This window comes from Eubalaena glacialis, unplaced genomic scaffold (genome assembly GCF_028564815.1).
Source record: "Eubalaena glacialis isolate mEubGla1 unplaced genomic scaffold, mEubGla1.1.hap2.+ XY scaffold_353, whole genome shotgun sequence".
In the NCBI taxonomy this organism is placed as follows: domain Eukaryota; kingdom Metazoa; phylum Chordata; class Mammalia; order Artiodactyla; family Balaenidae; genus Eubalaena; species Eubalaena glacialis.
Genome location: NW_026871306.1, coordinates 288,712 through 314,478, shown reverse-complemented (window position 1 = coordinate 314,478; position 25,767 = coordinate 288,712). Strand labels below are relative to the sequence as shown.

The window sequence follows — 25,767 nt, the reverse complement described above, 5'->3', positions numbered from 1 at the left end:
AGGGTGGGCAGGCTGGGCACGCGCTGGCGCCCTGCGCCTCGCTGGAGGGCGGAGGGCGGAGGGAGGAGAAGAAGGGCCCTTGGGAGCCAGGCGGCAGGACAGAGAGCGGCGCCAGCCACCAAAAGAGGGCGTGTTGCCTCCCCGTCGGGGAATCGAACCCCGGTCTCCCGCGTGACAGGCGGGGATACTCACCACTATACTAACGAGGACGGCGGCCACCGCCCCCGCGCCCGGCCGCTCTCGGGCTGCCTGCCGACGCCTCCCCCTGCCCTCCGGCCCCCTGCCCACCACGGGCGCCCGGCTCGTGCCCGACCCGACCCGACCCAACGCCACACCAACCGCGTCCTCCAAAGCAGCAGCCCCCGACCCCGACAGGGACCCGGACCCGCGTGGCCCTGAAAACTCCGAGTGCGCGCTGCCTACTGCCTCCGACGCGGGGATCGCGCCGGGTGGAGGGGGCCCGAGACGGAAAGCAAGGCTGCGAGGAGGGGGTGGGCGCGCGCCGGGCCATGGCCGGCGAGGAGACGCGCGGGTGGGGGTCGGCGGCAGGGGCTGGCCCGACGCGGCCCGGCTGCGTCCGGGGCCAGGGGTGGGCGAGGGCGCCACCGCGGCGCAGCCAGGCGCGTCGTCTGGCCGTGCTCCCCGTCGGCCGCCGCGCGCCCGTTCTGTCGCTCACCCAGACGGCCGCGCGCCTGGCGCGGAGCACCGCGCCCCGCCAAGGGCACCGGGGTTCGCGTCGCGTCGGGTCCCAGCCAGCCCAGCGGCCACGCGCACGCCCAGGCCCGCCGTCAGGATGGCCGAGCGGTCTAAGGCGCTGCGTTCAGGTCGCAGTCTCCCCTGGAGGCGTGGGTTCGAATCCCACTCCTGACAAGCCAGCCTTTTGGCCCGCCCGACAAACGCACCCGGCCCTATGGCAGCGCTTTACTGCCTTCCAGTCCGTTCGCGCCCTGCACTCTTGCGGCCTCTCCAAACTCCGGCCCGGACATCCACGCCTCTCAGACGCGGGACCTTCTCAGCCACGGCCGCGGGCCTGGCAGAAACGGCGCACTAGGAACCCTCCGGCGACTGGCTTTCCGGACAAACGCCCTCCCCAGGGGCCAGCTCCTAAGCCCCCTCCTACCTGCACCCCCACCAGAAAAACCTTCAGTCCTTCGCAGCCCATCTTTCCTCACCTGCTTGCGGCTGCTGCTGCTGCTGCTGGTTTTCCTGCCTGCCTGCCTGCCTGCCTGCCTGCCTGCCTGCCTGCCTTCGTCCCTCCCTCCCACTCCCACTCCCACGCTCCACCCCGCCCCCACCGCCACACGCAGAACGGCCGCGTGTGGAAAGCCCGTCCACGCCTGGCCCGCCCTCCGACTTCGGCCCGGTGAACAGCGGACTCGCTCTCACAGCCTTTCTTCCACTTCCGCCACCAGCAGCTCTCCCTCTTTCCAACATCCTGTCCTTCCCGCCAGCCCCAACGGCCCGCCTGCCCATTCCATTCCCTCCACAGCCACACCGTCTTGCCGGCCTGTGGTGCGTGCCCTCGGTGCTTTTTCGCCTTGGGACCTTGGCCGGACCACACCTGCCTACCTGCCTGCCTGCCTGCCTGCCTGCCGGGCCGCGTGCAGCCCAGCCTCCTGCTGGCCAGCCAACAGGGGGCCCTCCCTGCACGGGGCCTGGCGCAGGAGTCGCTCCCGGGAACGGTGCTCCAGTGAGTAGTGAGCGGAAGCCCTGGATGCCCTGTCACCCACCACAGACGTCCGGCCCCCAGCCCGGGCCACCCACCTCGGCGCCACAGCGCAAGTCCCTCGGGGAAGCCGCTGCTCCGGCCGGACCCAACCACACCCTGGCGCGCTCCCTCCCTCACCGGGCTGTCCGCGAGCCAGCAGCCAGTCTGCCCAAGTGCTTCTCCTCACAACCAACGCAGCAGAGCGGGACCCCGCGGGAGAGGGGTGGGCCAGAGCGCAGAAGCGAGGCTCAGACACCTTTGGTCTTGTGGCCTGAGCGCCGCTCGGCGACGGCGGCGGCGGCGGCGGCGGCGGCGGCGGCGGTGCCCGGTGTCCATCTCCCACGCTCGCGGTCCCTGCACAGCCCCGAGCTCCGATCCCTGCCCCCGCCCGCCCTCGCACGCCCCGCACCAGCAAGAAAGCCAGCCGCCAGAGGGGCTGTGCGTCGGGGCCGGGCGGCTGCTGAGAGGAACGTCGGCGCTCAGCCGCAGCGGCCACGCCTCGCCTGCCCTGACTGGGATTCGGGCGCGGGCCAGGCCGCTTCGGCTCCTGGCTTCCTCTGGCGACACCGACAGTCTCGCGGCGGCCGTGGACGGCAGAGAAAGCGCGGGACGGGCCGAGCACGCCTGCGTCCCTCCGTCCCTCGTCCCTCGGTGCTTCCGACCGCCTCGCGCCCTGGGGTCGCCAGCGTGCCCGGAGCCTCTCATTCAGGTGGCCCGTCGGCCTCCTGCTCAAATGGAGCACATGCCCACGGGGCGAGCAGTGACCAGGGTCCGGCGGTTGGCGGCGAGCGCCGCTGGGGCAGCGCCGGGCGCCGGCGGCCATCGGTGCATGGGTGGTTCAGTGGTAGAATTCTCGCCTGCCACGCGGGAGGCCCGGGTTCGATTCCCGGCCCATGCAGCCGCAGCGTCCCCTTTTGGTTCCCGCAGCCCCACAGCGGAGCTGGGCTTCCCCGCTGCCACACTCAAGGCACCGGTCCTGCAACAGCTCGCTCACCACCGCACCTTCCGGCCCCTGTCCTTCCCACGCAGACGCCCCCACCCCACACACACCCGGGAGCCACGCCTCCAGGACCTGACACCTTGCGGGCTCAGCCACTCTTACGCCCAGACCCCTTCCTTGTCCTTGCTCTCGTCCTTACCCCGACCCCGCTTGTGTCACGCTTCTCGCTGTAAGGAACACCCCACACTGGCACCCGCACAGCCCAACCTCTTCACCTTTCGCCACGTTTCCAAGCTCTCTGCCTCACTCTGCCCGCACTGCGAAAGTTATACTATGTTTGCACAACCAGGAGCAAGGAAGTTGCCACCTCTGGGAGTGATACATCCCATTTTCCTGGAGAGTCCCCAAAGCGTCCACTTGCACGAGGAGTTCAAAAAGAAGTCCACACTATCATCGCAGACTGCACTCTAGATTCATGTTCTGACCCTCGACAGAAATACGTTTCCAACACCGGCCCGCTCCTCCACCACTACTGCCACCACCACCATCAGCACGACAAACACCACCCCCTCCCCTGAACCTCTGCTCCCACCAACAGCGTCAGCCCTCGGGACAGCACCACCGGCACCACCACCTCAGCCTCCACCCTACTCCCACAGACACCCCCATCCCACCCCCTATCTCCCCACTTTTCCCCCGATCCTTTCCAAATCCTACGTTGTCAAGGATCCTGCCCTTGCCTCTGTCCCGTTGCCCTCCTTTTTTCCCCCTTCGTCTTCGTCTCCTTTTCGTAGCAGTACGGTTGATTTACAATACTGGGTTACTTTCAGGTGTACAGCCAAGTGATTCAGTTATATGTCCTTTTCCAGGTTATTTTCCATTATACGTTATCACGACATATGAATACAGTTCCCTGTGCTGTACGGCAAATCCTTGTTGCTTCTGTGCTTTATGTATAGTATTTCCCCTCTGTTAATCGCAGCTCCGGATTCTTCCCTGCCCTACACTTTCCCCTTGGGTAACGAACAGTGTGTTTTCCATGTCTGTGAGTCCGTTGCTCTTTGGCACATACATCCGTTTGTAGTACGGTTTAGATTCCACATATCTTTGTGCTTCTCTGCCTGACTTACGTCGCTAAGTGGAGTATACTCTAGGTCCATCCTTATCGGTGCAAATGGCAATATCTCACTCTTTTGTATGGCTGAGTAATATTCCACAGTACATACGTACCACGTCTTCCTGTGCCAGCCATCGGTTGATGGGCACTTGGGTTTTGTCCATGTCTTGGCTGTGGCCCGTAGTGCTGCTGTGAACGTGGGGGTGCATGGATCTCTGCAAATGACAGTTTCTCTCCTTTGCCGATGTGTACCCACGATGGGGAGGGCTGGATCATATGGGAGCTCGTATTCCACCTATTTATTTAGTGTGTTGTTTTTATTTATGCATTTAATATTTACTTATTCATTTACTTATAAGAACTAGTAGCTGTAATTTTGGAAGAAAAGTTGATTAACGATATTGAGTTAGTTTCAGGTGCACAGCAAAGCGGATACTGTCTTCCATGTCTAATATTGTTTCAGATTGCTTTCCATTACAGTTTACTACAGGATATTGAATATCATTCCCGGTGTTATTCTGGAAATCCTTGTTGCTTATGTCTTTTATATGAAGTACGGTGTATCTGTTCATCGCAGCTCCTAATTTATGCCTCCACCCCTCCCGTTCTCCTCGGGGAACCATCAGTGTGTTTCCTATGTCTGTGAGTCTGTTTCTCTTTTGCACATACCTTCTTTTCTATTATGTTTTAGATTCCACGTATGTTTGTGCTTCTCTGTCAGACTTACTTCGCTAAGTGTAATGTTCTCTAGGACCATCCTTATTGTGGCAAATGGCAATATTTCGTTTTCTGAAATGGCTGAGTAATATTCCACAGTACATATATACCGCATCTTTTCCTGTCAGCCAACTGTTGACGGGCACATGGGTTTTTTCTATGTCTTGGCTGCGGCACACAGTGCTGCTGCAAACACGGGGGTGCGTGGATCTCTTCAAACAACAGTTTTTCTCTTTGGCGGATGTGTACCCACGACGGGGATTGCTGGATCATCTGATGGCTCATGTTTCTCCTGTTTATTTTGGTCGTTGTTTTTATTTATTTACTTACTTACTTACTTATAAGTACTAGTACTCGTGGTTTAAGAAGAAGAGTTGATTAACAATATTGAGTTAGTTTCAGGTGTACAGCAAGGGGGATACTGTTTTCCATGTCTAATATTGTTTCAGATTGATTTCCACTACAGGTTATTGCAGGATATTGACTATCACTCCCTGCGTTATTCTGGAAATCCTTGTTGCTTATCTCCTTTATATGAAGTACTGTGTATCTGTTCATCGAGCTCCTAATTTATCCCTCCACCCCTCCTTTTTACCTCGGGTAACCATCACTGTGTCTTCTAGGTCTGTGAGTCTGTTTCTGTTTTGCACATAGATTCATTGGTAGTACTTTTTAGATTCCACATATCTTTGTGCTTCTCTGTCGGACCTACTTCACTAAGTGTAATATTCTCTGGGAGCATTCTTGTTGTGGCAAATGGCAATATTTCATTCTTTTTTATTAATGGCTGAGTAATATCCCATAGTACATATATACCACCTCTTCTTGTACTAGCCACCCGTTGACGGGCACTTGGGTTTTTTTCCCGTGTCTTGGCTACTGCAAATAGTGCCGCTGTGAACGTGGAGGTGCTTGTGCCTTTTTGCACTCTTGTTTCGTCATTGCCGGGTACGTACCCAGGAGTGGGATTGCTGGATCATAGGGGACCTCTCCTTTGGCCTCTTTCAACCTCAACCCCTCCTCCCCCCACCCCCGCCGCCACACACACCTGAGACCGGATGGTTTCTCCCGATGAGAGGTGATGTATATGTCTCTGGGGCAGTAGAATGCCCCCACCCCATTCGGACCCCGCCTAGCCCCTGAGGCGCGCTCCGTTTCTGCTCTTCTCTTGCCTGCCTCCTACCCACCGCCCCCAGTCCCAACCCACTGGTTAGCCTGACCACCTTGCCGCACAGCACACCAGTCTGGCGCGCTCACCCGCCACCCCACCGCGAAGGGGTCCTCTCCCACCGTCTTCCTCGCCCCACAGCCCACTCACACACCCCGCCCTTCCCCCCAGCCTGCCGGCTCGGACCCCTCTCCCCGCCACCTTCCCCTTGTATCCCAGGCCCGACTGTCACATGTCCTGCCCGGAAGTCTCACTTCCGCCAGTGCTCCTCAGACGCACTCCTACTCCAGGCCCACCCCGGCCCCTGATCTGACCCACCCGTACACACGTGCCGGGCCAGGTGCTGCCACCACCCCCAAGCTTCTGCTGAGCCCCTGCCTGAGTGGCCAGCCGCTCTCCCGGGCCAGGTCCCCGCCAGCCCAACACCTCCCGCTCCTGCCCGCGCTCCACCCAGACACCCCAGGCCCTTCCTCGCACCTCCCAGCACGCGGCCCACCGCCGCCCTCTCTCCATGGGGTCCTTCTGCTCCGTTCCCTAACCCGCGTGGGGTGGCCACCGACCGCGGCCACAAACACCTTCATCCCACACTGTCAGCCACCCCCACGGCACCGGCAAGGGCGTTCAGGAAACCTGCTGCGGTGGTGCGAAGCACCCGTCTGCCCACCGGTGCTCCTTTCCACAGGGGATCCGGCTTTGTTAGAAGGCACCGCGTGTGACACCGCCGTCGCCGTCGGCGCTGCCGCCGCTGTCGCCGTGGGGGAAAAGCAGTGCTGATGGAGAGTCCAGACACAGGCGGGGGCGTTTGCTCGTGGCCACGGCCACGGCGGCGAGAGGCGCGGCCCCGGCCACTCGTGTTTGGGGCTGAGGCAAGCGTCCGAAAAGGAAGACACGGGACGTCGAAGGCCTCGAGTGGGCGCGCGCCAGTGCGGCCAAAAGGTTTGGCCGGGGAGGGAGGGTGGAGGTTGCCTGGCAGGGCTTGGGCTGGAGGTGCAGGGCACCGGGCGGCTCTTGTCGGGGCGCCGAGGCCGCGGAGCAAGCGTGGCCTAAAAGTGGGATGTGGACGGTGGGAGGTAGAGAGGCAGAAGAAAGGCTTCCCTGACCGGGAATCGAACCCGGGCCGCGGCGGTGAGAGCGCCGAATCCTAACCACTAGACCACCAGGGAGCGTCAGGCTCTACCACTGCTCCTGCTGGACCCATAGCACCCGCTCGGCGCCACCTTGGCGCCAAGACCCGGCCTTTCCAAGTCCAGCCACGCGCCGCCCCTGGCAATCCACGTGTCCTACCGTCCTTCCTGCTTGCAGCGCCCTCAGAACACTGCGCGCCTGCTTCTCGCACACACAAGAAAAGCCGCTGGGGCCAGCTAGCTCCCTGCTCCCAGCTCTCCCTCACAGGCCCCCGGCCGGCCGGCCGCCCGTGGAGCTCGGTAAAAGGTCAGCCCGCTGCGTTGGCCGGGAATCGAACCCGGGTCAACTGCTTGGAAGGCAGCTATGCTCACCACTATACCACCAACGCTGCACAGCCCGGGCCGCCCCGAGACGCCGGCACCGGGCTCGCCCGAGCGCACTCTCGTCGCCGCCGCCTTCTCCTCCTCCTCCTCCTCCTCCTCCTCCTCCTCCTCCTTCTCTTCCTCCTCCTACTCCCCTTTCTCTTCCTCGTCCTCCTCCTCGTCCTCCTCCTCCTCCTCCTCCTCCTCCTCAGCCGCCGCCGCCGCCGCAGCCGCCGCTTGGAGCAGCCCTGCCCCGACGCCCCGCCGGCCGGCAGCTCTGTGACGTCACAGGCGCCACCAAGGCTCCCCGGCGCCCCACCCGCGCCAGCCCTACGAAGCTGCCCTCGGCCACCGGCCCGACCGCCTCAGGGGGGCGCTCTCGCTGCCTTGCTGCTCCAGGGCCCTCCGCTCCACGCCGCGGCCCGCCCCCGCCCCCGGGGCACGCGTCTTCCAGCCCCCGGCTCGCCAAAGCCCTTCTCCACCGGGCGCTGGGCCAGGCCACTCCCCGCACCGACAGGGGGACGGCACTCATCCGCCTCCCACCCGTCCCGGCAGCTGTGCACCTATGCCGCTGTGCATAGCTGCGCAGCTGTGCGTCGCGACGCAAGGAGCCCCCTGAGACAGCCACTTGGGGCGGGCCGCAATGTCATCGGGCGCTTGTGGGGTCCAGAGGAGGCCGTCGCTCGGCCCTGGCGACTGAGCGCCCGGCGAGGAGGAAGGGCTGGGTGGCTGCAGGGGGGCGAGGGTGGGCAGGCTGGGCACGCGCTGGCGCCCTGCGCCTCGCTGGAGGGCGGAGGGCGGAGGGAGGAGAAGAAGGGCCCTTGGGAGCCAGGCGGCAGGACAGAGAGCGGCGCCAGCCACCAAAAGAGGGCGTGTTGCCTCCCCGTCGGGGAATCGAACCCCGGTCTCCCGCGTGACAGGCGGGGATACTCACCACTATACTAACGAGGACGGCGGCCACCGCCCCCGCGCCCGGCCGCTCTCGGGCTGCCTGCCGACGCCTCCCCCTGCCCTCCGGCCCCCTGCCCACCACGGGCGCCCGGCTCGTGCCCGACCCGACCCGACCCAACGCCACACCAACCGCGTCCTCCAAAGCAGCAGCCCCCGACCCCGACAGGGACCCGGACCCGCGTGGCCCTGAAAACTCCGAGTGCGCGCTGCCTACTGCCTCCGACGCGGGGATCGCGCCGGGTGGAGGGGGCCCGAGACGGAAAGCAAGGCTGCGAGGAGGGGGTGGGCGCGCGCCGGGCCATGGCCGGCGAGGAGACGCGCGGGTGGGGGTCGGCGGCAGGGGCTGGCCCGACGCGGCCCGGCTGCGTCCGGGGCCAGGGGTGGGCGAGGGCGCCACCGCGGCGCAGCCAGGCGCGTCGTCTGGCCGTGCTCCCCGTCGGCCGCCGCGCGCCCGTTCTGTCGCTCACCCAGACGGCCGCGCGCCTGGCGCGGAGCACCGCGCCCCGCCAAGGGCACCGGGGTTCGCGTCGCGTCGGGTCCCAGCCAGCCCAGCGGCCACGCGCACGCCCAGGCCCGCCGTCAGGATGGCCGAGCGGTCTAAGGCGCTGCGTTCAGGTCGCAGTCTCCCCTGGAGGCGTGGGTTCGAATCCCACTCCTGACAAGCCAGCCTTTTGGCCCGCCCGACAAACGCACCCGGCCCTATGGCAGCGCTTTACTGCCTTCCAGTCCGTTCGCGCCCTGCACTCTTGCGGCCTCTCCAAACTCCGGCCCGGACATCCACGCCTCTCAGACGCGGGACCTTCTCAGCCACGGCCGCGGGCCTGGCAGAAACGGCGCACTAGGAACCCTCCGGCGACTGGCTTTCCGGACAAACGCCCTCCCCAGGGGCCAGCTCCTAAGCCCCCTCCTACCTGCACCCCCACCAGAAAAACCTTCAGTCCTTCGCAGCCCATCTTTCCTCACCTGCTTGCGGCTGCTGCTGCTGCTGCTGGTTTTCCTGCCTGCCTGCCTGCCTGCCTGCCTGCCTGCCTGCCTTCGTCCCTCCCTCCCACTCCCACTCCCACGCTCCACCCCGCCCCCACCGCCACACGCAGAACGGCCGCGTGTGGAAAGCCCGTCCACGCCTGGCCCGCCCTCCGACTTCGGCCCGGTGAACAGCGGACTCGCTCTCACAGCCTTTCTTCCACTTCCGCCACCAGCAGCTCTCCCTCTTTCCAACATCCTGTCCTTCCCGCCAGCCCCAACGGCCCGCCTGCCCATTCCATTCCCTCCACAGCCACACCGTCTTGCCGGCCTGTGGTGCGTGCCCTCGGTGCTTTTTCGCCTTGGGACCTTGGCCGGACCACACCTGCCTACCTGCCTGCCTGCCTGCCTGCCTGCCTGCCTGCCTGCCGGGCCGCGTGCAGCCCAGCCTCCTGCTGGCCAGCCAACAGGGGGCCCTCCCTGCACGGGGCCTGGCGCAGGAGTCGCTCCCGGGAACGGTGCTCCAGTGAGTAGTGAGCGGAAGCCCTGGATGCCCTGTCACCCACCACAGACGTCCGGCCCCCAGCCCGGGCCACCCACCTCGGCGCCACAGCGCAAGTCCCTCGGGGAAGCCGCTGCTCCGGCCGGACCCAACCACACCCTGGCGCGCTCCCTCCCTCACCGGGCTGTCCGCGAGCCAGCAGCCAGTCTGCCCAAGTGCTTCTCCTCACAACCAACGCAGCAGAGCGGGACCCCGCGGGAGAGGGGTGGGCCAGAGCGCAGAAGCGAGGCTCAGACACCTTTGGTCCTGTGGCCTGAGCGCCGCTCGGCGACGGCGGCGGCGGCGGCGGCGGCGGCGGCGGCGGTGCCCGGTGTCCATCTCCCACGCTCGCGGTCCCTGCACAGCCCCGAGCTCCGATCCCTGCCCCCGCCCGCCCTCGCACGCCCCGCACCAGCAAGAAAGCCAGCCGCCAGAGGGGCTGTGCGTCGGGGCCGGGCGGCTGCTGAGAGGAACGTCGGCGCTCAGCCGCAGCGGCCACGCCTCGCCTGCCCTGACTGGGATTCGGGCGCGGGCCAGGCCGCTTCGGCTCCTGGCTTCCTCTGGCGACACCGACAGTCTCGCGGCGGCCGTGGACGGCAGAGAAAGCGCGGGACGGGCCGAGCACGCCTGCGTCCCTCCGTCCCTCGTCCCTCGGTGCTTCCGACCGCCTCGCGCCCTGGGGTCGCCAGCGTGCCCGGAGCCTCTCATTCAGGTGGCCCGTCGGCCTCCTGCTCAAATGGAGCACATGCCCACGGGGCGAGCAGTGACCAGGGTCCGGCGGTTGGCGGCGAGCGCCGCTGGGGCAGCGCCGGGCGCCGGCGGCCATCGGTGCATGGGTGGTTCAGTGGTAGAATTCTCGCCTGCCACGCGGGAGGCCCGGGTTCGATTCCCGGCCCATGCAGCCGCAGCGTCCCCTTTTGGTTCCCGCAGCCCCACAGCGGAGCTGGGCTTCCCCGCTGCCACACTCAAGGCACCGGTCCTGCAACAGCTCGCTCACCACCGCACCTTCCGGCCCCTGTCCTTCCCACGCAGACGCCCCCACCCCACACACACCCGGGAGCCACGCCTCCAGGACCTGACACCTTGCGGGCTCAGCCACTCTTACGCCCAGACCCCTTCCTTGTCCTTGCTCTCGTCCTTACCCCGACCCCGCTTGTGTCACGCTTCTCGCTGTAAGGAACACCCCACACTGGCACCCGCACAGCCCAACCTCTTCACCTTTCGCCACGTTTCCAAGCTCTCTGCCTCACTCTGCCCGCACTGCGAAAGTTATACTATGTTTGCACAACCAGGAGCAAGGAAGTTGCCACCTCTGGGAGTGATACATCCCATTTTCCTGGAGAGTCCCCAAAGCGTCCACTTGCACGAGGAGTTCAAAAAGAAGTCCACACTATCATCGCAGACTGCACTCTAGATTCATGTTCTGACCCTCGACAGAAATACGTTTCCAACACCGGCCCGCTCCTCCACCACTACTGCCACCACCACCATCAGCACGACAAACACCACCCCCTCCCCTGAACCTCTGCTCCCACCAACAGCGTCAGCCCTCGGGACAGCACCACCGGCACCACCACCTCAGCCTCCACCCTACTCCCACAGACACCCCCATCCTACCCCCTATCTCCCCACTTTTCCCCCGATCCTTTCCAAATCCTACGTTGTCAAGGATCCTGCCCTTGCCTCTGTCCCGTTGCCCTCCTTTTTTCCCCCTTCGTCTTCGTCTCCTTTTCGTAGCAGTACGGTTGATTTACAATACTGGGTTACTTTCAGGTGTACAGCCAAGTGATTCAGTTATATGTCCTTTTCCAGGTTATTTTCCATTATACGTTATCACGACATATGAATACAGTTCCCTGTGCTGTACGGCAAATCCTTGTTGCTTCTGTGCTTTATGTATAGTATTTCCCCTCTGTTAATCGCAGCTCCGGATTCTTCCCTGCCCTACACTTTCCCCTTGGGTAACGAACAGTGTGTTTTCCATGTCTGTGAGTCCGTTGCTCTTTGGCACATACATCCGTTTGTAGTACGGTTTAGATTCCACATATCTTTGTGCTTCTCTGCCTGACTTACGTCGCTAAGTGGAGTATACTCTAGGTCCATCCTTATCGGTGCAAATGGCAATATCTCACTCTTTTGTATGGCTGAGTAATATTCCACAGTACATACGTACCACGTCTTCCTGTGCCAGCCATCGGTTGATGGGCACTTGGGTTTTGTCCATGTCTTGGCTGTGGCCCGTAGTGCTGCTGTGAACGTGGGGGTGCATGGATCTCTGCAAATGACAGTTTCTCTCCTTTGCCGATGTGTACCCACGATGGGGAGGGCTGGATCATATGGGAGCTCGTATTCCACCTATTTATTTAGTGTGTTGTTTTTATTTATGCATTTAATATTTACTTATTCATTTACTTATAAGAACTAGTAGCTGTAATTTTGGAAGAAAAGTTGATTAACGATATTGAGTTAGTTTCAGGTGCACAGCAAAGCGGATACTGTCTTCCATGTCTAATATTGTTTCAGATTGCTTTCCATTACAGTTTACTACAGGATATTGAATATCATTCCCGGTGTTATTCTGGAAATCCTTGTTGCTTATGTCTTTTATATGAAGTACGGTGTATCTGTTCATCGCAGCTCCTAATTTATGCCTCCACCCCTCCCGTTCTCCTCGGGGAACCATCAGTGTGTTTCCTATGTCTGTGAGTCTGTTTCTCTTTTGCACATACCTTCTTTTCTATTATGTTTTAGATTCCACGTATGTTTGTGCTTCTCTGTCAGACTTACTTCGCTAAGTGTAATGTTCTCTAGGACCATCCTTATTGTGGCAAATGGCAATATTTCGTTTTCTGAAATGGCTGAGTAATATTCCACAGTACATATATACCGCATCTCTTCCTGTCAGCCAACTGTTGACGGGCACATGGGTTTTTTCTATGTCTTGGCTGCGGCACACAGTGCTGCTGCAAACACGGGGGTGCGTGGATCTCTTCAAACAACAGTTTTTCTCTTTGGCGGATGTGTACCCACGACGGGGATTGCTGGATCATCTGATGGCTCATGTTTCTCCTGTTTATTTTGGTCGTTGTTTTTATTTATTTACTTACTTACTTACTTATAAGTACTAGTACTCGTGGTTTAAGAAGAAGAGTTGATTAACAATATTGAGTTAGTTTCAGGTGTACAGCAAGGGGGATACTGTTTTCCATGTCTAATATTGTTTCAGATTGATTTCCACTACAGGTTATTGCAGGATATTGACTATCACTCCCTGCGTTATTCTGGAAATCCTTGTTGCTTATCTCCTTTATATGAAGTACTGTGTATCTGTTCATCGAGCTCCTAATTTATCCCTCCACCCCTCCTTTTTACCTCGGGTAACCATCACTGTGTCTTCTAGGTCTGTGAGTCTGTTTCTGTTTTGCACATAGATTCATTGGTAGTACTTTTTAGATTCCACATATCTTTGTGCTTCTCTGTCGGACCTACTTCACTAAGTGTAATATTCTCTGGGAGCATTCTTGTTGCGGCAAATGGCAATATTTCATTCTTTTTTATTAATGGCTGAGTAATATCCCATAGTACATATATACCACCTCTTCTTGTGCTAGCCACCCGTTGACGGGCACTTGGGTTTTTTCCCGTGTCTTGGCTACTGCAAATAGTGCCGCTGTGAACGTGGAGGTGCTTGTGCCTTTTTGCACTCTTGTTTCGTCATTGCCGGGTACGTACCCAGGAGTGGGATTGCTGGATCATAGGGGACCTCTCCTTTGGCCTCTTTCAACCTCAACCCCTCCTCCCCCCACCCCCGCCGCCACACACACCTGAGACCGGATGGTTTCTCCCGATGAGAGGTGATGTATATGTTTCTGGGGCAGTAGAATGCCCCCACCCCATTCGGACCCCGCCTAGCCCCTGAGGCGCGCTCCGTTTCTGCTCTTCTCTTGCCTGCCTCCTACCCACCGCCCCCAGTCCCAACCCACTGGTTAGCCTGACCACCTTGCCGCACAGCACACCAGTCTGGCGCGCTCACCCGCCACCCCACCGCGAAGGGGTCCTCTCCCACCGTCTTCCTCGCCCCACAGCCCACTCACACACCCCGCCCTTCCCCCCAGCCTGCCGGCTCGGACCCCTCTCCCCGCCACCTTCCCCTTGTATCCCAGGCCCGACTGTCACATGTCCTGCCCGGAAGTCTCACTTCCGCCAGTGCTCCTCAGACGCACTCCTACTCCAGGCCCACCCCGGCCCCTGATCTGACCCACCCGTACACACGTGCCGGGCCAGGTGCTGCCACCACCCCCAAGCTTCTGCTGAGCCCCTGCCTGAGTGGCCAGCCGCTCTCCCGGGCCAGGTCCCCGCCAGCCCAACACCTCCCGCTCCTGCCCGCGCTCCACCCAGACACCCCAGGCCCTTCCTCGCACCTCCCAGCACGCGGCCCACCGCCGCCCTCTCTCCATGGGGTCCTTCTGCTCCGTTCCCTAACCCGCGTGGGGTGGCCACCGACCGCGGCCACAAACACCTTCATCCCACACTGTCAGCCACCCCCACGGCACCGGCAAGGGCGTTCAGGAAACCTGCTGCGGTGGTGCGAAGCACCCGTCTGCCCACCGGTGCTCCTTTCCACAGGGGATCCGGCTTTGTTAGAAGGCACCGCGTGTGACACCGCCGTCGCCGTCGGCGCTGCCGCCGCTGTCGCCGTGGGGGAAAAGCAGTGCTGATGGAGAGTCCAGACACAGGCGGGGGCGTTTGCTCGTGGCCACGGCCACGGCGGCGAGAGGCGCGGCCCCGGCCACTCGTGTTTGGGGCTGAGGCAAGCGTCCGAAAAGGAAGACACGGGACGTCGAAGGCCTCGAGTGGGCGCGTGCCAGTGCGGCCAAAAGGTTTGGCCGGGGAGGGAGGGTGGAGGTTGCCTGGCAGGGCTTGGGCTGGAGGTGCAGGGCACCGGGCGGCTCTTGTCGGGGCGCCGAGGCCGCGGAGCAAGCGTGGCCTAAAAGTGGGATGTGGACGGTGGGAGGTAGAGAGGCAGAAGAAAGGCTTCCCTGACCGGGAATCGAACCCGGGCCGCGGCGGTGAGAGCGCCGAATCCTAACCACTAGACCACCAGGGAGCGTCAGGCTCTACCACTGCTCCTGCTGGACCCATAGCACCCGCTCGGCGCCACCTTGGCGCCAAGACCCGGCCTTTCCAAGTCCAGCCACGCGCCGCCCCTGGCAATCCACGTGTCCTACCGTCCTTCCTGCTTGCAGCGCCCTCAGAACACTGCGCGCCTGCTTCTCGCACACACAAGAAAAGCCGCTGGGGCCAGCTAGCTCCCTGCTCCCAGCTCTCCCTCACAGGCCCCCGGCCGGCCGGCCGCCCGTGGAGCTCGGTAAAAGGTCAGCCCGCTGCGTTGGCCGGGAATCGAACCCGGGTCAACTGCTTGGAAGGCAGCTATGCTCACCACTATACCACCAACGCTGCACAGCCCGGGCCGCCCCGAGACGCCGGCACCGGGCTCGCCCGAGCGCACTCTCGTCGCCGCCGCCTTCTCCTCCTCCTCCTCCTCCTCCTCCTTCTCTTCCTCCTCCTACTCCCCTTTCTCTTCCTCGTCCTCCTCCTCGTCCTCCTCCTCCTCCTCCTCAGCCGCCGCCGCCGCAGCCGCCGCTTGGAGCAGCCCTGCCCCGACGCCCCGCCGGCCGGCAGCTCTGTGACGTCACAGGCGCCACCAAGGCTCCCCGGCGCCCCACCCGCGCCAGCCCTACGAAGCTGCCCTCGGCCACCGGCCCGACCGCCTCAGGGGGGCGCTCTCGCTGCCTTGCTGCTCCAGGGCCCTCCGCTCCACGCCGCGGCCCGCCCCCGCCCCCGGGGCACGCGTCTTCCAGCCCCCGGCTCGCCAAAGCCCTTCTCCACCGGGCGCTGGGCCAGGCCACTCCCCGCACCGACAGGGGGACGGCACTCATCCGCCTCCCACCCGTCCCGGCAGCTGTGCACCTATGCCGCTGTGCATAGCTGCGCAGCTGTGCGTCGCGACGCAAGGAGCCCCCTGAGACAGCCACTTGGGGCGGGCCGCAATGTCATCGGGCGCTTGTGGGGTCCAGAGGAGGCCGTCGCTCGGCCCTGGCGACTGAGCGCCCGGCGAGGAGGAAGGGCTGGGTGGCTGCAGGGGGGCGAGGGTGGGCAGGCTGGGCACGCGCTGGCGCCCTGCGCCTCGCTGGAGGGCGGAGGGCGGAGGGAGGAGAAGAAGGGCCCTTGGGAGCCAGGCGGCAGGACAGAGAGCGGCGCCAGCCACCAAAAGAGGGCGTGTTGCCTCCCCGTCGGGGAATCGAACCCCGGTCTCCCGCGTGACAGGCGGGGATACTCACCACTATACTAACGAGGACGGCGGCCACCGCCCCCGCGCCCGGCCGCTCTCGGGCTGCCTGCCGACGCCTCCCCCTGCCCTCCGGCCCCCTGCCCACCACGGGCGCCCGGCTCGTGCCCGACCCGACCCGACCCAACGCCACACCAACCGCGTCCTCCAAAGCAGCAGCCCCCGACCCCGACAGGGACCCGGACCCGCGTGGCCCTGAAAACTCCGAGTGCGCGCTGCCTACTGCCTCCGACGCGGGGATCGCGCCGGGTGGAGGGGGCCCGAGACGGAAAGCAAGGCTGCGAGGAGGGGGTGGGCGCGCGCCGGGCCATGGCCGGCGAGGAGACGCGCGGGTGGGGGTCGGCGGCAGGGGCTGGCCCGACGCGGCCCGGCTGCGTCCGGGGCCAGGGGTGGGCGAGGGCGCCACCGCGGCGCAGCCAGGCGCGTCGTCTGGCCGTGCTCCCCGTCGGCCGCCGCGCGCCCGTTCTGTCGCTCACCCAGACGGCCGCGCGCCTGGCGCGGAGCACCGCGCCCCGCCAAGGGCACCGGGGTTCGCGTCGCGTCGGGTCCCAGCCAGCCCAGCGGCCACGCGCACGCCCAGGCCCGCCGTCAGGATGGCCGAGCGGTCTAAGGCGCTGCGTTCAGGTCGCAGTCTCCCCTGGAGGCGTGGGTTCGAATCCCACTCCTGACAAGCCAGCCTTTTGGCCCGCCCGACAAACGCACCCGGCCCTATGGCAGCGCTTTACTGCCTTCCAGTCCGTTCGCGCCCTGCACTCTTGCGGCCTCTCCAAACTCCGGCCCGGACATCCACGCCTCTCAGACGCGGGACCTTCTCAGCCACGGCCGCGGGCCTGGCAGAAACGGCGCACTAGGAACCCTCCGGCGACTGGCTTTCCGGACAAACGCCCTCCCCAGGGGCCAGCTCCTAAGCCCCCTCCTACCTGCACCCCCACCAGAAAAACCTTCAGTCCTTCGCAGCCCATCTTTCCTCACCTGCTTGCGGCTGCTGCTGCTGCTGCTGGTTTTCCTGCCTGCCTGCCTGCCTGCCTGCCTGCCTGCCTGCCTGCCTTCGTCCCTCCCTCCCACTCCCACTCCCACGCTCCACCCCGCCCCCACCGCCACACGCAGAACGGCCGCGTGTGGAAAGCCCGTCCACGCCTGGCCCGCCCTCCGACTTCGGCCCGGTGAACAGCGGACTCGCTCTCACAGCCTTTCTTCCACTTCCGCCACCAGCAGCTCTCCCTCTTTCCAACATCCTGTCCTTCCCGCCAGCCCCAACGGCCCGCCTGCCCATTCCATTCCCTCCACAGCCACACCGTCTTGCCGGCCTGTGGTGCGTGCCCTCGGTGCTTTTTCGCCTTGGGACCTTGGCCGGACCACACCTGCCTACCTGCCTGCCTGCCTGCCTGCCTGCCGGGCCGCGTGCAGCCCAGCCTCCTGCTGGCCAGCCAACAGGGGGCCCTCCCTGCACGGGGCCTGGCGCAGGAGTCGCTCCCGGGAACGGTGCTCCAGTGAGTAGTGAGCGGAAGCCCTGGATGCCCTGTCACCCACCACAGACGTCCGGCCCCCAGCCCGGGCCACCCACCTCGGCGCCACAGCGCAAGTCCCTCGGGGAAGCCGCTGCTCCGGCCGGACCCAACCACACCCTGGCGCGCTCCCTCCCTCACCGGGCTGTCCGCGAGCCAGCAGCCAGTCTGCCCAAGTGCTTCTCCTCACAACCAACGCAGCAGAGCGGGACCCCGCGGGAGAGGGGTGGGCCAGAGCGCAGAAGCGAGGCTCAGACACCTTTGGTCTTGTGGCCTGAGCGCCGCTCGGCGACGGCGGCGGCGGCGGCGGCGGCGGCGGCGGCGGTGCCCGGTGTCCATCTCCCACGCTCGCGGTCCCTGCACAGCCCCGAGCTCCGATCCCTGCCCCCGCCCGCCCTCGCACGCCCCGCACCAGCAAGAAAGCCAGCCGCCAGAGGGGCTGTGCGTCGGGGCCGGGCGGCTGCTGAGAGGAACGTCGGCGCTCAGCCGCAGCGGCCACGCCTCGCCTGCCCTGACTGGGATTCGGGCGCGGGCCAGGCCGCTTCGGCTCCTGGCTTCCTCTGGCGACACCGACAGTCTCGCGGCGGCCGTGGACGGCAGAGAAAGCGCGGGACGGGCCGAGCACGCCTGCGTCCCTCCGTCCCTCGTCCCTCGGTGCTTCCGACCGCCTCGCGCCCTGGGGTCGCCAGCGTGCCCGGAGCCTCTCATTCAGGTGGCCCGTCGGCCTCCTGCTCAAATGGAGCACATGCCCACGGGGCGAGCAGTGACCAGGGTCCGGCGGTTGGCGGCGAGCGCCGCTGGGGCAGCGCCGGGCGCCGGCGGCCATCGGTGCATGGGTGGTTCAGTGGTAGAATTCTCGCCTGCCACGCGGGAGGCCCGGGTTCGATTCCCGGCCCATGCAGCCGCAGCGTCCCCTTTTGGTTCCCGCAGCCCCACAGCGGAGCTGGGCTTCCCCGCTGCCACACTCAAGGCACCGGTCCTGCAACAGCTCGCTCACCACCGCACCTTCCGGCCCCTGTCCTTCCCACGCAGACGCCCCCACCCCACACACACCCGGGAGCCACGCCTCCAGGACCTGACACCTTGCGGGCTCAGCCACTCTTACGCCCAGACCCCTTCCTTGTCCTTGCTCTCGTCCTTACCCCGACCCCGCTTGTGTCACGCTTCTCGCTGTAAGGAACACCCCACACTGGCACCCGCACAGCCCAACCTCTTCACCTTTCGCCACGTTTCCAAGCTCTCTGCCTCACTCTGCCCGCACTGCGAAAGTTATACTATGTTTGCACAACCAGGAGCAAGGAAGTTGCCACCTCTGGGAGTGATACATCCCATTTTCCTGGAGAGTCCCCAAAGCGTCCACTTGCACGAGGAGTTCAAAAAGAAGTCCACACTATCATCGCAGACTGCACTCTAGATTCATGTTCTGACCCTCGACAGAAATACGTTTCCAACACCGGCCCGCTCCTCCACCACTACTGCCACCACCACCATCAGCACGACAAACACCACCCCCTCCCCTGAACCTCTGCTCCCACCAACAGCGTCAGCCCTCGGGACAGCACCACCGGCACCACCACCTCAGCCTCCACCCTACTCCCACAGACACCCCCATCCCACCCCCTATCTCCCCACTTTTCCCCCGATCCTTTCCAAATCCTACGTTGTCAAGGATCCTGCCCTTGCCTCTGTCCCGTTGCCCTCCTTTTTTCCCCCTTCGTCTTCGTCTCCTTTTCGTAGCAGTACGGTTGATTTACAATACTGGGTTACTTTCAGGTGTACAGCCAAGTGATTCAGTTATATGTCCTTTTCCAGGTTATTTTCCATTATACGTTATCACGACATATGAATACAGTTCCCTGTGCTGTACGGCAAATCCTTGTTGCTTCTGTGCTTTATGTATAGTATTTCCCCTCTGTTAATCGCAGCTCCGGATTCTTCCCTGCCCTACACTTTCCCCTTGGGTAACGAACAGTGTGTTTTCCATGTCTGTGAGTCCGTTGCTCTTTGGCACATACATCCGTTTGTAGTACGGTTTAGATTCCACATATCTTTGTGCTTCTCTGCCTGACTTACGTCGCTAAGTGGAGTATACTCTAGGTCCATCCTTATCGGTGCAAATGGCAATATCTCACTCTTTTGTATGGCTGAGTAATATTCCACAGTACATACGTACCACGTCTTCCTGTGCCAGCCATCGGTTGATGGGCACTTGGGTTTTGTCCATGTCTTGGCTGTGGCCCGTAGTGCTGCTGTGAACGTGGGGGTGCATGGATCTCTGCAAATGACAGTTTCTCTCCTTTGCCGATGTGTACCCACGATGGGGAGGGCTGGATCATATGGGAGCTCGTATTCCACCTATTTATTTAGTGTGTTGTTTTTATTTATGCATTTAATATTTACTTATTCATTTACTTATAAGAACTAGTAGCTGTAATTTTGGAAGAAAAGTTGATTAACGATATTGAGTTAGTTTCAGGTGCACAGCAAAGCGGATACTGTCTTCCATGTCTAATATTGTTTCAGATTGCTTTCCATTACAGTTTACTACAGGATATTGAATATCATTCCCGGTGTTATTCTGGAAATCCTTGTTGCTTATGTCTTTTATATGAAGTACGGTGTATCTGTTCATCGCAGCTCCTAATTTATGCCTCCACCCCTCCCGTTCTCCTCGGGGAACCATCAGTGTGTTTCCTATGTCTGTGAGTCTGTTTCTCTTTTGCACATACCTTCTTTTCTATTATGTTTTAGATTCCACGTATGTTTGTGCTTCTCTGTCAGACTTACTTCGCTAAGTGTAATGTTCTCTAGGACCATCCTTATTGTGGCAAATGGCAATATTTCGTTTTCTGAAATGGCTGAGTAATATTCCACAGTACATATATACCGCATCTTTTCCTGTCAGCCAACTGTTGACGGGCACATGGGTTTTTTCTATGTCTTGGCTGCGGCACACAGTGCTGCTGCAAACACGGGGGTGCGTGGATCTCTTCAAACAACAGTTTTTCTCTTTGGCGGATGTGTACCCACGACGGGGATTGCTGGATCATCTGATGGCTCATGTTTCTCCTGTTTATTTTGGTCGTTGTTTTTATTTATTTACTTACTTACTTACTTATAAGTACTAGTACTCGTGGTTTAAGAAGAAGAGTTGATTAACAATATTGAGTTAGTTTCAGGTGTACAGCAAGGGGGATACTGTTTTCCATGTCTAATATTGTTTCAGATTGATTTCCACTACAGGTTATTGCAGGATATTGACTATCACTCCCTGCGTTATTCTGGAAATCCTTGTTGCTTATCTCCTTTATATGAAGTACTGTGTATCTGTTCATCGAGCTCCTAATTTATCCCTCCACCCCTCCTTTTTACCTCGGGTAACCATCACTGTGTCTTCTAGGTCTGTGAGTCTGTTTCTGTTTTGCACATAGATTCATTGGTAGTACTTTTTAGATTCCACATATCTTTGTGCTTCTCTGTCGGACCTACTTCACTAAGTGTAATATTCTCTGGGAGCATTCTTGTTGCGGCAAATGGCAATATTTCATTCTTTTTTATTAATGGCTGAGTAATATCCCATAGTACATATATACCACCTCTTCTTGTACTAGCCACCCGTTGACGGGCACTTGGGTTTTTTCCCGTGTCTTGGCTACTGCAAATAGTGCCGCTGTGAACGTGGAGGTGCTTGTGCCTTTTTGCACTCTTGTTTCGTCATTGCCGGGTACGTACCCAGGAGTGGGATTGCTGGATCATAGGGGACCTCTCCTTTGGCCTCTTTCAACCTCAACCCCTCCTCCCCCCACCCCCGCCGCCACACACACCTGAGACCGGATGGTTTCTCCCGATGAGAGGTGATGTATATGTCTCTGGGGCAGTAGAATGCCCCCACCCCATTCGGACCCCGCCTAGCCCCTGAGGCGCGCTCCGTTTCTGCTCTTCTCTTGCCTGCCTCCTACCCACCGCCCCCAGTCCCAACCCACTGGTTAGCCTGACCACCTTGCCGCACAGCACACCAGTCTGGCGCGCTCACCCGCCACCCCACCGCGAAGGGGTCCTCTCCCACCGTCTTCCTCGCCCCACAGCCCACTCACACACCCCGCCCTTCCCCCCAGCCTGCCGGCTCGGACCCCTCTCCCCGCCACCTTCCCCTTGTATCCCAGGCCCGACTGTCACATGTCCTGCCCGGAAGTCTCACTTCCGCCAGTGCTCCTCAGACGCACTCCTACTCCAGGCCCACCCCGGCCCCTGATCTGACCCACCCGTACACACGTGCCGGGCCAGGTGCTGCCACCACCCCCAAGCTTCTGCTGAGCCCCTGCCTGAGTGGCCAGCCGCTCTCCCGGGCCAGGTCCCCGCCAGCCCAACACCTCCCGCTCCTGCCCGCGCTCCACCCAGACACCCCAGGCCCTTCCTCGCACCTCCCAGCACGCGGCCCACCGCCGCCCTCTCTCCATGGGGTCCTTCTGCTCCGTTCCCTAACCCGCGTGGGGTGGCCACCGACCGCGGCCACAAACACCTTCATCCCACACTGTCAGCCACCCCCACGGCACCGGCAAGGGCGTTCAGGAAACCTGCTGCGGTGGTGCGAAGCACCCGTCTGCCCACCGGTGCTCCTTTCCACAGGGGATCCGGCTTTGTTAGAAGGCACCGCGTGTGACACCGCCGTCGCCGTCGGCGCTGCCGCCGCTGTCGCCGTGGGGGAAAAGCAGTGCTGATGGAGAGTCCAGACACAGGCGGGGGCGTTTGCTCGTGGCCACGGCCACGGCGGCGAGAGGCGCGGCCCCGGCCACTCGTGTTTGGGGCTGAGGCAAGCGTCCGAAAAGGAAGACACGGGACGTCGAAGGCCTCGAGTGGGCGCGCGCCAGTGCGGCCAAAAGGTTTGGCCGGGGAGGGAGGGTGGAGGTTGCCTGGCAGGGCTTGGGCTGGAGGTGCAGGGCACCGGGCGGCTCTTGTCGGGGCGCCGAGGCCGCGGAGCAAGCGTGGCCTAAAAGTGGGATGTGGACGGTGGGAGGTAGAGAGGCAGAAGAAAGGCTTCCCTGACCGGGAATCGAACCCGGGCCGCGGCGGTGAGAGCGCCGAATCCTAACCACTAGACCACCAGGGAGCGTCAGGCTCTACCACTGCTCCTGCTGGACCCATAGCACCCGCTCGGCGCCACCTTGGCGCCAAGACCCGGCCTTTCCAAGTCCAGCCACGCGCCGCCCCTGGCAATCCACGTGTCCTACCGTCCTTCCTGCTTGCAGCGCCCTCAGAACACTGCGCGCCTGCTTCTCGCACACACAAGAAAAGCCGCTGGGGCCAGCTAGCTCCCTGCTCCCAGCTCTCCCTCACAGGCCCCCGGCCGGCCGGCCGCCCGTGGAGCTCGGTAAAAGGTCAGCCCGCTGCGTTGGCCGGGAATCGAACCCGGGTCAACTGCTTGGAAGGCAGCTATGCTCACCACTATACCACCAACGCTGCACAGCCCGGGCCGCCCCGAGACGCCGGCACCGGGCTCGCCCGAGCGCACTCTCGTCGCCGCCGCCTTCCTCCTCCTCCTCCTCCTCCTCCTCCTCCTCCTCCTTCTCTTCCTCCTCCTACTCCCCTTTCTCTTCCTCGTCCTCCTCCTCGTCCTCCTCCTCCTCCTCCTCCTCAGCCGCCGCCGCCGCCGCAGCCGCCGCTTGGAGCAGCCCTGCCCCGACGCCCCGCCGGCCGGCAGCTCTGTGACGTCACAGGCGCCACCAAGGCTCCCCGGCGCCCCACCCGCGCCAGCCCTACGAAGCTGCCCTCGGCCACCGGCCCGACCGCCTCAGGGGGGCGCTCTCGCTGCCTTGCTGCTCCAGGGCCCTCCGCTCCACGCCGCGGCCCGCCCCCGCCCCCGGGGCACGCGTCTTCCAGCCCCCGGCTCGCCAAAGCCCTTCTCCACCGGGCGCTGGGCCAGGCCACTCCCCGCACCGACAGGGGGACGGCACTCATCCGCCTCCCACCCGTCCCGGCAGCTGTGCACCTATGCCGCTGTGCATAGCTGCGCAGCTGTGCGTCGCGACGCAAGGAGCCCCCTGAGACAGCCACTTGGGGCGGGCCGCAATGTCATCGGGCGCTTGTGGGGTCCAGAGGAGGCCGTCGCTCGGCCCTGGCGACTGAGCGCCCGGCGAGGAGGAAGGGCTGGGTGGCTGGAGGGGGGCGAGGGTGGGCAGGCTGGGCACGCGCTGGCGCCCTGCGCCTCGCTGGAGGGCGGAGGGCGGAGGGAGGAGAAGAAGGGCCCTTGGGAGCCAGGCGGCAGGACAGAGAGCGGCGCCAGCCACCAAAAGAGGGCGTGTTGCCTCCCCGTCGGGGAATCGAACCCCGGTCTCCCGCGTGACAGGCGGGGATACTCACCACTATACTAACGAGGACGGCGGCCACCGCCCCCGCGCCCGGCCGCTCTCGGGCTGCCTGCCGACGCCTCCCCCTGCCCTCCGGCCCCCTGCCCACCACGGGCGCCCGGCTCGTGCCCGACCCGACCCGACCCAACGCCACACCAACCGCGTCCTCCAAAGCAGCAGCCCCCGACCCCGACAGGGACCCGGACCCGCGTGGCCCTGAAAACTCCGAGTGCGCGCTGCCTACTGCCTCCGACGCGGGGATCGCGCCGGGTGGAGGGGGCCCGAGACGGAAAGCAAGGCTGCGAGGAGGGGGTGGGCGCGCGCCGGGCCATGGCCGGCGAGGAGACGCGCGGGTGGGGGTCGGCGGCAGGGGCTGGCCCGACGCGGCCCGGCTGCGTCCGGGGCCAGGGGTGGGCGAGGGCGCCACCGCGGCGCAGCCAGGCGCGTCGTCTGGCCGTGCTCCCCGTCGGCCGCCGCGCGCCCGTTCTGTCGCTCACCCAGACGGCCGCGCGCCTGGCGCGGAGCACCGCGCCCCGCCAAGGGCACCGGGGTTCGCGTCGCGTCGGGTCCCAGCCAGCCCAGCGGCCACGCGCACGCCCAGGCCCGCCGTCAGGATGGCCGAGCGGTCTAAGGCGCTGCGTTCAGGTCGCAGTCTCCCCTGGAGGCGTGGGTTCGAATCCCACTCCTGACAAGCCAGCCTTTTGGCCCGCCCGACAAACGCACCCGGCCCTATGGCAGCGCTTTACTGCCTTCCAGTCCGTTCGCGCCCTGCACTCTTGCGGCCTCTCCAAACTCCGGCCCGGACATCCACGCCTCTCAGACGCGGGACCTTCTCAGCCACGGCCGCGGGCCTGGCAGAAACGGCGCACTAGGAACCCTCCGGCGACTGGCTTTCCGGACAAACGCCCTCCCCAGGGGCCAGCTCCTAAGCCCCCTCCTACCTGCACCCCCACCAGAAAAACCTTCAGTCCTTCGCAGCCCATCTTTCCTCACCTGCTTGCGGCTGCTGCTGCTGCTGCTGGTTTCCTGCCTGCCTGCCTGCCTGCCTGCCTGCCTGCCTGCCTGCCTGCCTTCGTCCCTCCCTCCCACTCCCACTCCCACGCTCCACCCCGCCCCCACCGCCACACGCAGAACGGCCGCGTGTGGAAAGCCCGTCCACGCCTGGCCCGCCCTCCGACTTCGGCCCGGTGAACAGCGGACTCGCTCTCACAGCCTTTCTTCCACTTCCGCCACCAGCAGCTCTCCCTCTTTCCAACATCCTGTCCTTCCCGCCAGCCCCAACGGCCCGCCTGCCCATTCCATTCCCTCCACAGCCACACCGTCTTGCCGGCCTGTGGTGCGTGCCCTCGGTGCTTTTTCGCCTTGGGACCTTGGCCGGACCACACCTGCCTACCTGCCTGCCTGCCTGCCTGCCTGCCTGCCTGCCTGCCGGGCCGCGTGCAGCCCAGCCTCCTGCTGGCCAGCCAACAGGGGGCCCTCCCTGCACGGGGCCTGGCGCAGGAGTCGCTCCCGGGAACGGTGCTCCAGTGAGTAGTGAGCGGAAGCCCTGGATGCCCTGTCACCCACCACAGACGTCCGGCCCCCAGCCCGGGCCACCCACCTCGGCGCCACAGCGCAAGTCCCTCGGGGAAGCCGCTGCTCCGGCCGGACCCAACCACACCCTGGCGCGCTCCCTCCCTCACCGGGCTGTCCGCGAGCCAGCAGCCAGTCTGCCCAAGTGCTTCTCCTCACAACCAACGCAGCAGAGCGGGACCCCGCGGGAGAGGGGTGGGCCAGAGCGCAGAAGCGAGGCTCAGACACCTTTGGTCTTGTGGCCTGAGCGCCGCTCGGCGACGGCGGCGGCGGCGGCGGCGGCGGCGGCGGCGGTGCCCGGTGTCCATCTCCCACGCTCGCGGTCCCTGCACAGCCCCGAGCTCCGATCCCTGCCCCCGCCCGCCCTCGCACGCCCCGCACCAGCAAGAAAGCCAGCCGCCAGAG

At 63.4% G+C, this 25,767-nt stretch overlaps 17 non-coding genes across 17 annotated transcripts; 7 read left to right on the top strand and 10 right to left on the bottom strand.

Moving 5' to 3' along the window:
• Positions 1-137: 137 nt before the first annotated feature.
• Positions 138-209, bottom strand: TRNAD-GUC (transfer RNA aspartic acid (anticodon GUC)). Its single transcript has one exon. It is a non-coding gene; the product is annotated as a tRNA-Asp (tRNA).
• Positions 210-787: 578 nt separating this feature from the next.
• On the top strand, positions 788-870 carry TRNAL-CAG (transfer RNA leucine (anticodon CAG)). The gene has a single exon. It is a non-coding gene; the product is annotated as a tRNA-Leu (tRNA).
• A 1,665-nt stretch (positions 871-2,535) lies between these two features.
• TRNAG-GCC (transfer RNA glycine (anticodon GCC)) lies at positions 2,536-2,606 on the top strand. The gene has a single exon. It is a non-coding gene; the product is annotated as a tRNA-Gly (tRNA).
• Positions 2,607-6,741: 4,135 nt separating this feature from the next.
• On the bottom strand, positions 6,742-6,813 carry TRNAE-CUC (transfer RNA glutamic acid (anticodon CUC)). The gene has a single exon. It is a non-coding gene; the product is annotated as a tRNA-Glu (tRNA).
• A 278-nt stretch (positions 6,814-7,091) lies between these two features.
• TRNAG-UCC (transfer RNA glycine (anticodon UCC)) lies at positions 7,092-7,163 on the bottom strand. The gene has a single exon. It is a non-coding gene; the product is annotated as a tRNA-Gly (tRNA).
• An 853-nt stretch (positions 7,164-8,016) lies between these two features.
• On the bottom strand, positions 8,017-8,088 carry TRNAD-GUC (transfer RNA aspartic acid (anticodon GUC)). The gene has a single exon. It is a non-coding gene; the product is annotated as a tRNA-Asp (tRNA).
• A 578-nt stretch (positions 8,089-8,666) lies between these two features.
• TRNAL-CAG (transfer RNA leucine (anticodon CAG)) lies at positions 8,667-8,749 on the top strand. Its single transcript has one exon. It is a non-coding gene; the product is annotated as a tRNA-Leu (tRNA).
• A 1,673-nt stretch (positions 8,750-10,422) lies between these two features.
• On the top strand, positions 10,423-10,493 carry TRNAG-GCC (transfer RNA glycine (anticodon GCC)). Its single transcript has one exon. It is a non-coding gene; the product is annotated as a tRNA-Gly (tRNA).
• A 4,134-nt stretch (positions 10,494-14,627) lies between these two features.
• Positions 14,628-14,699, bottom strand: TRNAE-CUC (transfer RNA glutamic acid (anticodon CUC)). The gene has a single exon. It is a non-coding gene; the product is annotated as a tRNA-Glu (tRNA).
• Positions 14,700-14,977: 278 nt separating this feature from the next.
• TRNAG-UCC (transfer RNA glycine (anticodon UCC)) lies at positions 14,978-15,049 on the bottom strand. Its single transcript has one exon. It is a non-coding gene; the product is annotated as a tRNA-Gly (tRNA).
• Positions 15,050-15,878: 829 nt separating this feature from the next.
• On the bottom strand, positions 15,879-15,950 carry TRNAD-GUC (transfer RNA aspartic acid (anticodon GUC)). The gene has a single exon. It is a non-coding gene; the product is annotated as a tRNA-Asp (tRNA).
• A 578-nt stretch (positions 15,951-16,528) lies between these two features.
• TRNAL-CAG (transfer RNA leucine (anticodon CAG)) lies at positions 16,529-16,611 on the top strand. Its single transcript has one exon. It is a non-coding gene; the product is annotated as a tRNA-Leu (tRNA).
• A 1,665-nt stretch (positions 16,612-18,276) lies between these two features.
• On the top strand, positions 18,277-18,347 carry TRNAG-GCC (transfer RNA glycine (anticodon GCC)). Its single transcript has one exon. It is a non-coding gene; the product is annotated as a tRNA-Gly (tRNA).
• Positions 18,348-22,481: 4,134 nt separating this feature from the next.
• Positions 22,482-22,553, bottom strand: TRNAE-CUC (transfer RNA glutamic acid (anticodon CUC)). The gene has a single exon. It is a non-coding gene; the product is annotated as a tRNA-Glu (tRNA).
• Positions 22,554-22,831: 278 nt separating this feature from the next.
• Positions 22,832-22,903, bottom strand: TRNAG-UCC (transfer RNA glycine (anticodon UCC)). Its single transcript has one exon. It is a non-coding gene; the product is annotated as a tRNA-Gly (tRNA).
• An 845-nt stretch (positions 22,904-23,748) lies between these two features.
• On the bottom strand, positions 23,749-23,820 carry TRNAD-GUC (transfer RNA aspartic acid (anticodon GUC)). Its single transcript has one exon. It is a non-coding gene; the product is annotated as a tRNA-Asp (tRNA).
• A 578-nt stretch (positions 23,821-24,398) lies between these two features.
• TRNAL-CAG (transfer RNA leucine (anticodon CAG)) lies at positions 24,399-24,481 on the top strand. The gene has a single exon. It is a non-coding gene; the product is annotated as a tRNA-Leu (tRNA).
• Positions 24,482-25,767: the final 1,286 nt, after the last annotated feature.